We start from the raw sequence: 11,687 nt of genomic DNA on the forward strand, positions 1-11,687 counted from the left end.
TACATGTGTGAATACATAGACAAACAAAGTGTCACTAGTATGCCTCTACTTGACTAGCTCGTTAATCAAAGATGGTTATGTTTCCTAACCATAGACAAAAGAGTTGTTATTTGAGTAACGAGGTCACATCATTAGTTGAATGATCTGATTGACATGACCCATTCCATTAGCTTAGCACCTGATCGTTTAGTATGTTGCTATTGCTTTCTTCATGACTTATACATGTTCCTATAACTATGAGATTATGCAACTCCCGTTTGCCGGAGGAACACCTTGGGTGCTACCAAACGTCACAACGTAACTGGGTGATTATAAAGGAGCATTACAGGTGTCTCCAAAGGTAGATGTTGGGTTGGCGTATTTCGAGATTAGGATTTGTCACTCCGATTGTCGGAGAGGTATCTCTGGGCCCTCTCGGTAATGCACATCACATAAGCCTTGCAAGCACTGCAACTAATATGTTAGTTGTGAGATGATGTATTACGGAACGAGTAAAGAGACTTGCCAGTAACGAGATTGAACTAGGTATTGGATACCGACGATCGAATCTCGAGCAAGTAACATACCGATGACAAAGGGAACAACGTATGTTGTTATGCGGTCTGACCGATAAAGATCTTCGTAGAATATGTAGGAGCCAATATGGGCATCCAGGTCCCGCTATTGGTTATTGACCGGAGACGTGTCTCGGTCATGTCTACATTGTTCTCGAACCCGTAGGGTCCGCACGCTTAAGGTTACGATGACAGTTATATTATGAGTTTACATGTTTTGATGTACCGAAGGAGTTCGGAGTCCCGGATGAGATTGGGGACATGACGAGGAGTCTCGAAATGGTCGAGACGTAAAGATTCATATATTGGATGATATGGTTAGGCCAAGGGGTCAAGCCCATGAGGCTTTAGATCGGTGCAAAAGGAGTTTTGCGGAGTCCAGGGGGCCAAACGCCGGAGACCCTGGCGTCTGGCCCTGGGCCAGACGCCGAGGCCCATGGCGTCTGGGTCAGACGCCAAGGATTGTGGCGTTTGGTCCTGGAGTCCGAGTGGGACTCTTGCCTTTCGGGAAAAACCGACTTTGAGGAGGCTTTTGCTCCAAGTTTCGACCCCGGGGCTCAACATATAAATAAAGGGGCAGGGCTAGCACCAAAGACACAACAATTGATCCCTTGGATCTCTTAGCCGTGTGCGGTGCCCCCCTCCACCATAGTCCACCTCGATAATATCGTAGCGGTGCTTAGGCGAAGCCCTGCGACGGTAGAACATCAAGATCGTCACCACGCCGTCGTGCTGACGGAACTCTCCCTCGACACTCGGCTGGATCGGAGTTCGAGGGACGTCATCGAGCTGAACGTGTGCTAGAACTCGGAGGTGCCGTAGTTTCGGTGCTTGATCGGTCGGGCCGTGAAGACGTACGACTACATCAACCGCGTTGTGCTAACGCTTCCGCTTACGGTCTACAAGGGTATGTAGACAACACTCTCCCCTCTCGTTGCTATACATCACCATGATCTTGCGTGTGCGTAGGAATTTTTTTGAAATTACTACGAAACCCAACACCGCTGTCATCGCCCCTCCCTCACTGGAACCGGCCAATCTTTATTGTAGTAGACAGTCGGAAAGTCATCGTGATAAGGCCCCATAGGACCAGTGCACCAGAGCAGCAACCATCGCCGATGAATAAAGTTGTAGATCAGAAGGATCAAACCTATAAACACTCAAAGAAGACGAATGAAGACCAGATCCAAACAAATCCGCCGAAGACCAGCACCGACGGAATCCCGCGAGATCCGACAGAGACACACCTCCACACGCCCTCCGACAATGCTAGATGCACCATTGGGACGGGGATAGAACGTGAGAGACATTATTCCTACTAAGGGACATCGCCACCGCCACACAACCCAACCATGACGTTGAGTCTAACAAGAACGAGAACATCATCCCTCCCGCCGGCGGTGGGCCAAGATCCTCTACACCTCCATGGCCGAGAGACCATCGGAAATGAGGCGGACCCAGTCAGCATCACTACTACTGACAACTGTTAGATCCATTTGCTTCCATAGCCCATTTTCTGGAGTTCCTTTTAAACATCTTAGGATTTGGGACATCATCCATATGTACACTTCTTGGTTCATGCGTGTATATACTTACTACGCTAACTGTATATGCAATATTTGGTCTTGTGTGATACGAGTACAATAATCGTCCCACCAGATATCTCTCCTTGTCTACAAGTTTGCTAGATTGAGCTCTTATTTTGTGATCCTGATCAATGGGTGTGAGAGCTGCATGGCATTCCATCATCCCCGTATCACTGAGGAGGTCTAAGTTATACTTGCGTTGTGATAGAGCTATTCCCTTCTTTGATCTTTTCACCTCTATTCCAAGAAAGTATCTAAGTTGACCAAGATTTCTTACTTCAAATGCTTTGCTTAAACAACTCTCTTAACCCTTGTTATTTCCATTGCATCTTCTCTTGTGATTATTATGTCATCCATGTAGACTGCTAGAATTGTGATCTTCTGATTTGAGTATTTATCGAATACAGTGTGACCTCATCTCATGTCTGTCTTAATTAAACTAACATCTCTTTTGTTCCTTTCCCTGCTGACATACAGCTGGAAGCACCAACTTTCAAACACTTGGCGATGACCCTGATAATTGCCACCACGACACCCGTTGCTGACCGTTCCGGCACGTGGAAACAGATAATTTTGATTATCGCTCCAAAGAACCCATTCATTCATATGATGTAATGCTGAGTAGTAACTTAACAGTTGCCCGAACTCCGTTTCCAGCAAGCTGACGCAGACAACTAAGATAACTAGAACTCTAGAAGTGGCCCAATCATGCAGGCTACTAGATCATTCAGTCTACTGTATTTTTCTGATAGTGTAGTACTACATAGATGTCAGATCAGGTCTCACCAGACGCACGCTTGAAGCACAGGCATTCGGTAGGTAGGTGACTGTTCCATACATGACACTAGATCCTATCCAGAATCTATGCAAAACCGCTGCTTGATTGCACACTTGCACTATTTAGAAAGCAAACTCACCCACTAGAAGAGCACAAAAAAGATGATAGGTCAAAGTGAGGATTTGCAGCTAGGGCCATCAAGAACTAGTCTTGTTTCCTGTAGCGGAAAATGAGATCCATCTAGTGGTTTCCAAGAGACGTAATTGCGCGATGGCGAGATAGTTCGGCGTCGTATCATCTACGTCGTCATCCGCTTTACTGTTTGATGCGATGCTATGTTCCACGAGATTAAGCAAACGCTCTTGACTTATGGTTTCTCCGTCTATGCTCTCTTCCTCTGCCTGAGTCACTTGATGGCAAGGAAAGGCCAAACCGAGGCACGATTAGGTTGGAATATCCTCCCTTCCCTTTATTAAATCAGCGACACTTAATTTGAAACGGAGAGGGCATGTACGATCTTGAGGCAACGCTTGTGAACCCTTCTTTCCTAATAAAACTTTCCAGATGGCCATCGAAGTTCTTGCCGTCGCTTTGCCAGGTAGGCATCTGTAGATTGTAATAGTAATGCCATAGTATGTCAGTCTTGAACTAAGATCTCTCTTGTTCATTTCATTACTGACAGACATACAGCTGGAAGCACCAACTGTCAGAACACTCGGTGAGGGTCCAACGACGCCCGTTGCAGACCGCTGCAACACATGGAAACGGATAGCCTTAACTATATAGTCTGTAAAACATATAGTTTGAGAAATTGCTCGACACCCTAAACGGGGTGTGGCTATCTCATTATATTTATTTTTTTTGAAAAGAGGGGCTCCTCGGTCTCTGCATCAGAACGATGCATACTACCAACTTTATAAATAAGCAAATAGGTTCAACAAGGTCTTAAAGTCTCAAACGAAAGTAAAGAAAAGCTCACAAAGAGCCAAAGGCCAATAACAAACTAGTCAAAGAAGCCACAACTGGCTGGCATAAGAAAGATAGGTAAACTAATTGCCTATCCTATTACATGACCGCCATCCAAACCGGTTGAAGATATCCCGTGCTACCATCTCCCACCGGATAGATCCAGTAACCAAACGCTCCCTGGCCTCCGTCGGAGTGAGTAGCGACCACATACGGATCAATGCAGTGGCTTGGAAGATAACCTGCAAAAAATAAATATTTGTTGTTATGTTAAAAACCAAATCATTTCTGCAGTTCCAGACTGCCCACAATAAAGCACATACTCCTACACGAACGTGTCTCGCTGTTTCGGACTCTATCTCGTTAAGCCACGTTCCAAATAACGTGCTGACAGAACTCGGAGGAGTAATGTTAAAAGCAATGTGGACCGTCCTCCATAGAACTTTGGCTAACGGGCAATCAAGAAAAAGGTGTTTGATAGTTTCATCCCGATCACAGAAACTACACCTAGTAGGTCCTGTCCCCAGTTACACTTTACCAAATTGTGCTTGGTTAAGATGACTTGTTTATGTACAAACCACATAAACACTTTAATTTTCAAAGGAACTTTGACTGTCCAAACATATTTGGAACTAGGAATAGAGCTTGAATTGAGAACATCGAGATACATTGATTTAACTGTAAACTCTTCAGACCTAGTAAGCTTCCAGCATAATTGACCGGGCTGTTGAGACAGCTGCACCTCCATCAGTCTACTCACTAGATGGAGTCACTCTTCCCAACGATTACCGACTAGCGTCCTCCTGAACTGAATATTAAGGGGAATGGATTGAAGTACCATTGCAACGAAAGCATCACGTCGTTGAACAATACGATACAGAGACGGGTATTGAAGTGCAAGGGGGGTCTCTCCGAGCCAAGTATCCTCCCAGAATCGTGTGCTAGCACCATTGCCGATAATAAACTTTGTCCTATTAAAAAAGACTAATTTGACTCTCATAAGCCATTTCCAAAAAGGTGAGTCAGTCGGCATCGCTGTCACCTGGGACAAAGTTTTGGAGTGAAGATACTTACTACGGAGGATCTGCGCCCAAGGGGCATCAGTCTCGACAGATAATTTCGACAACCACTTGCTGAGAAGACATCTCTTCTTGACCTCAAGATTCTCAATGCCAAGACCCCCTTGGTCTTTCGGTCAACAGATAATATCCCATTTGGTGAGTCTGTATTTTCTTTTTAGTTCATCGCTCCGCCAGAAGAATCGGGATCGATAAAGTCCAGCCTTTTCCTAACTCCAACTGGGACTTCGAAGAAAGACAAGAGAAACATAGGCATACTCGTGAGAACCGAATCAATCAGAATTAATCGGCCTCCGTATGACATGAGCTTGCCCTTCCAGCAACTCAGTTTCTTTTCAAAGCGATCCTCGATACACTTCCATTCTCAGTTTGTCAGCTTGCGATGGTGAATTGGTATACCTAAATACGTAAAAGGTAAGGTCCCCAATTCACACCCAAACAATTGCCTATAAGCCTCTTGTTCCTCATTGTCTCTTCCAAAACAGAACAATTCGCTTTTGTGAAAGTTAATCTTTAACCCGGTCAATTGTTCAAATAAGCATAACACCAGCTTCATATTTCTCGCTTTTGCCAACTCATGCTCCATAAAGATGATCGTATCATCGGCGTACTGTAGGATAGACACACCTCCATCAACTAGATGAGGCACCAAGCCCTCCTTAGCCCTTCCTATTAGAATTGCCAACATATCAGCTACAATGTTGAACAAAATAGGAGACATCGGATCCCCTTGTCTCAGGCCCTTATGTGTCTGGAAATAATGACCTATGCCGTCATTCACTTTAATTACAATAGTCCCTTTTTGCGTGAACGATTCTACCTGTCGTCGCCAGGCCTCATCAAAACCTTTCATACGCAAGGCCTTTTGAAGGAAAGGCCATTTGACTTTATCGTACGCTTTCTCGAAATCCACCTTAAAAACAACCCCATCTAGTTTTTTCGTGTGGATTTCGTGGAGCGTTTCATGAAGGACCACAACCCCTTCTAGGATGTTCCTGTCCGGCATGAAAGCAGTTTGGGAATGCTGGACCATAGAATGCGCAATCTGCATGAGCCTATTAGTCCCAACCTTGGTGAAAATTTTGGAACTAACATTGAGAAGACAGATCGGCCTGAACTGCTCAATTCTCACAACCTCTATTTTCTTAGGAAGCAATGTTATTGTTCCAAAATTTAAGTGAAATAACTGAAGTTGTCCAGAGAATAAATCATGGAACAATGGTAGCAAATCCCCCTTAATAATATGCCAACACTTTTTATAGAATTCCGCCGGAAATCCATCTGGCCCTGGGGCCTTATTGTTTTTCATCTGTGTAATGGCTTCAAACACCTCTTTCTCCGAAAATAGGGCAATCAAAATATCATTCTCATCAGCAGTAAGTTGAGGCACATCCTCAATCCCGGACTCATCTAAGGATACACAATTATCCTCCGGAGGCCCAAACAACTGCTTGTAGTATTTGGTTATGTATAATTTTAGGTTTTCCTTTCCTAAAATCGTTCCTTCATCTTGCTCAAGCTGAAAGATTCTCTTCTTTCTGTGCTTGCCATTAGCGATCATGTGAAAGAATTGAGTGTTCGCGTCCCCCTGGACAACTTTGCGAACCTTAGCCCGCAGCGCCCACTTTAATTCCTCTTCACGGAGAAGCTCTTTCAACCTCATCTCCGCCTCCAGTTTAGCATGAAGCTCCGTGGCTTGCAACATTGTGGACTCGGCTTTTAAATCTAGGGACTGAATAAGTGTAAGGAGCCTTTCCTTTTCGACCTTATAAATCCCAGATGCTTAGCCCACCCATGCAAGAAACTTCTCAAATGCCTTATCTTATTCTGCCAGCGCTCAACCGAAGTCCTACCTCCTGCATCCTTAGCCCATTCCCTGGCTATCAGATCCAAGAAGCCTTCTCGTTCAAACCATGCCAACTCGAATGAAAAGGAATTTTTGTTCCCCATGTGGGTTGGCTCACCCGAGTCTACACATAAAGGCGTGTGATCAGAAATTCCATGCGAAAGTTCCTGGACCGTTACCAAAGGAAATTTTTGTTCCCATTCGACGCTCGCTAGGACTCGATCCAGCTTCTCAAACGTCGGATTTGGCAAGGCATTAGCCCAGGTAAATTTTCTACCCGAAATCTCTCAGATCCAAGCTTTCAATAATGGTATTAAACATAAACGACCACTTGCCGTCAAAGTTATCATTGTTTTTTCCTCTCTCCTCCTAATGATATTGAAATCACCCCCAACCAGAATTGGGAGCTGCTCAGAGCCGCAAATTTGAACAAGATCCACCAAGAATTCTGGTTTGAGCTCGGGCTGCGCGGCACCATAAACCGCCACCAGTGCCCAATTAGACCCATTAGCTTTCGACCTAACCCGAAACTTAACTGCGAAATTTCCCATCACTACACTTCGAACTTCCAGCGAATCACATCTCACTCCAAGTAAGATCCCACCCGATCTTCCTCTCGGAGGCAGGCAGTGCCAATCGAAATCGACACCTCCCGATAAAGTATTGAGAAATTGGTCCGAAAAATTATCTCTACCAGTTCCCGAGAGAGCAATAAAATCCAACCTATGCTCGATAGACGCATCTGCAAGAAACCTTCTTTTAGCCAAGTCTTTCAGAACTATGCTATTCCAAAAGATTCCTTTCATATTTCATCATGAAATCCTAGCACTCCTATGCACCGCTGAAGCAAGGTAGATCTTCCGCTTCCACTTGCGTTTAGGTTTGTTTTGATCCTCCACCCGGTCCTCACAACCAGGCTTAGTGGATCGAACTACTGCAGCCTCAAAAGTGTCATCCTCTTCCTCTGACTCAGGAATGGATGGTGCAAGATCCGCACAAAAATCATCGAGCACCCTGACCCCCAACGCATCGATATCTGCATCATTCATGGGTTTTACCGCTGCTAAGTTTTGAATCGTTTCTAAAGCGCGTTCCGCTTCCAAATCTAGGAGATCATTAACAGAGTTGAAAATTTCACTATCATTACTACCTAGTGAAACTCCTAATTGATATGCATTATTAATAATCTCATTATTAGAAAAATGCAGAATGGAATTACTCATTATATAGAGGTATCAAAGGGTACAATACAATGTGTGTACAAGAGTCCACGTGTATATACAGTCTAACACCCTTCCTCAATCTTAACTATGGCCTAAAGTACAAAGCAAATTAAGATTGCGCCTACAACCTACAAACTGTGGTTGTGGAAGAGGCTTCGTGAAGATGTCAGCAAGTTGATCTTTTGACGAGATGAACTTGATACTGAGTAGCTTTTGTGCAACACATGATCGGGCAAAGTGATAGTCAACATCAATGTGTTTCGTCCGAGCATGAAACATTGGATTAGATGAAAGATATGTAGCACCGATGTTGTCACACCAAAGCACTGGAGGATGAGCAGGAGAGACTCTCAATTCTCTCAGCAAGGACTGAACCCATATGATCTCAGCAATCGCATCAGCAACTACTTTATACTCAGCTTCAGTACTATTGCGAGACACCGTAGCCTGCTTGCGAGCATTCCAGGCGATCAAGTTAGGACCAAGAAACACTGCATATCCCCCCGTGGATCGCCTGTGATCAGGACTACCAGCCCAATCTGCATATGAAAAAGCTGAGATCTCATAAGACGGCGCATGCTGGAGAAGCAAACCATAGGAAGCAGTGAGGCAAACATAATGTAGGATACGCTTCACAGCTGACCAATGAGATGTCCTGGGTGCATGGAGATACTGACATACACGGTTGACTGCATAAGAGACATCTGGTATGGTGATAGTAAGATACTGCAGACCACCAATGAGACTACGATACTCAGTAGCATCATTAGGTGAAAGAAGGTCTCCATCAAGAGCAGACAACCGATCAGTAGCAGACATCGGAGTGATCGCATGTTTACACTTCAGCATTCCAGCACGATGCAACATGTCCAGAGAATACTTCTTCCGAGTAAGAGTCAACCCAGCAGAAGACCGCGAAACCTCCAGACCAAGAAAGAAGTGCAGAGCACCTAAATCTTTGACAGCAAAATCACCACTCAAAGCAGCCACAAGACGATCCGCAGCAGCATCGGAGGAACTGATGAGGATGATATCATCAACATAAACCAACAGATACATCGTAACCTCAAGACGCTGAAGAAGAAACAGGGACGTGTCAGAAGTGGAGGGAAGAAACCCAAGCACCCAAAGAACAAAGCCGAGGCGTGCATGCCACACACGGGGAGCCTGTTTAAGTCCATATAGCACCTTAACAAGACGACAAAGATGACGAGGACGTGCAGGATCCAGAAAACTCGGCGGCTGACACATATAAACCTCCTCCTCCAAGACTCCATGCGGAAAAGCATTTTGCACATCAAGCTGACGAGGGAACCATCCTCGAGTAACAGTAAGAGACATCAGCAAACGAATGGTAGTGGGTTTGATAACCGGACTGAATGTGTCTTCATAATCCAGACCATACCTCTATTTGAAACCCTTGGCAACTAGCCTTGCCTTGTAGCGCTCAATAGAATCATTAGCATGTCTCTTGACTTTAAAGACCCACTTGGAATCAATAATGTTAACACCAGATACTGGAGGAACAAGGTGCCAAGTGTCATTCTTCAGCAGGGCCTGAAACTCCTGTTCCATCACGGCACGCCAGTGAGGAATACCCAGTGCAGCCTGAAAATGGCGAGGCTCAGCAGTGGGATCCGCAGCAGTATGAGCCATGCAAGCAGCGAGCCACGTGATAGTCCCGTCGGTGCGTTTCTTTGGCTGAAAAACACCCATCTGGCTGCGTGTTCGAGGACGAAGAGGAACAACAACGGGCTATGCTGATGATGCCGGACTCGACGCAGGCGACGACATCAATAGAGGCGAGGCCGAGGCACCCTGCGAGCTCGCGCCATAGTCTCCTAGCAACGGGGAGGCAGGCAGCATCGGGCCCTGTGCGGCCGGCCCATCCAGAGCCAGGGAGGTGGCCAGCGACGGGCCCTGCGAGGCCAGCCCACCAAGAGCCAGTGCGAGGTCGGCCGGCGCAGGAGAATCATCTACTGGGCCTGACAAGGTGGTAGCTGGCCCAGGCGAAGCAACCACCGAGCCGGGCAAGGTCGGCACCTGCGGGGCGGCTGCGGGTGCAGCCTCCATGAGCTGACGGGTGCCGCCCGTCATGCATGTCCCATGCATAGGATCCATGTCCCGATCCGGAGCATCATCTGGCGCCTGTTCGTCAGGTAGCTCAAGACGAGCACCACGTCCAATACTTGCTGTATGATTAGGAAGCAACACAGGAGCATTTGCAACATCCACAAATTGATCAGGCGAAGGTATGGTAGAGTGAGCAGGTGGCATATGAGTGTTAGAGTTGTTCGGAAGTGCATGAAAAGGGAACACATTCTCATCAAACACAATGTCACAAGATATGTAGACACGATTGGTGGGAACGTCTAGGCATTTGTACCCTTTGTGAAGGGAACTATACCCAATAAAACACACTTTTTAGATCGAAACTCTAGCTTATGTTTGTTGTACGGACGCAAATGGGGCCAACATGTACACCCAAACACTTTGAGGAATGTGTAATCTGATATTTCATTGAGCAAGAGTTCAAGCAGGGTTTTCATATTCAGAAGTCGTGAGGGAAGCCTGTTTATCAAAACACAGACGATGGAGAAAGCATCACTCCAGAACCTAAACGGAACGGAGGCATGAGCTAGCAAAGTAAGGCCAGTTTCTACAAGATGATGATGCTTACGTTCAGCGGTTCCATTCTGCTGATGTGTATGAGGACAAGACACATGGTGCAAAATCCCAAGTTTGTTGAAAAATGTGTTGAGGTTGTGATATTCACCCCCCAATCGGATTGAACATGAATAATTTTCTGCTTAAGGAGATGCTCAACCTGTGCTTGAAACTGAATAAAAACATCGAACACATCAGACTTTCGCTTAATAAGATAGAGCCAAGTAAACCTGCTATAAGCATCAATGAAACTGACATAATAGTTGTGGACACTCACAAACGTTTGGGCATGACCCCATACATCAGAAAACACAAGCTCAACAGGATATTTCACAACACGACTAGACTCTGAAAAAGGAAGTTGGTGACTCTTGCCCTGCCGACAGGCATCACAAATAGTTTCAGCAGTTTTATTGGACACAACTGGTAGTTCATGACGATGTAGCACATGACGAACTATAGGAGCAGCAGGGTGACCAAGGCACGCATGCCAATGTGTAGGTGACACACGAACACCGTTGAACGCCTGAGAAGAAGACTGCATAGGAGATGTGGGCGGCGCGTCAAGTGCATATAAACCATGGCGAAGACAGCAACTAAGCAGAACGGCCCTCGTGTCCCAATCCTTGATAAAGAAACGAAAATGGTGAAACTCAACAAGGACATTATTATCACGAGTAAGTTGAGGAATAGACAACAAACTATGTGTAGCAGTGGGAACTCAAAGAACATTGGAAAGATGCAGTTTTTGAAAGTTGTGTGCAAGAAGTGAGGCCTGACCAACATGAGAGATGCACATACCTGCTCCATTGGCGGTGTGCACTTGATCATGACTGCGATATGGTTCCTGCGTGGAGAGCTTGGCCATCTCGTTGGTGAGGCGGTTCATGGCTCCCGTGTCCATATACCATGTAGGATCAATGGAGTAGGACGGAGTGTGCCCATGTTCATGACTGGTCACCACAGCAGCCTGTTTTTCATTCCCTTT

The sequence above is a fragment of the Triticum dicoccoides genome, chromosome 5B (genome assembly GCF_002162155.2).
Source record: "Triticum dicoccoides isolate Atlit2015 ecotype Zavitan chromosome 5B, WEW_v2.0, whole genome shotgun sequence".
In the NCBI taxonomy this organism is placed as follows: Eukaryota; Viridiplantae; Streptophyta; class Magnoliopsida; order Poales; family Poaceae; genus Triticum; species Triticum dicoccoides.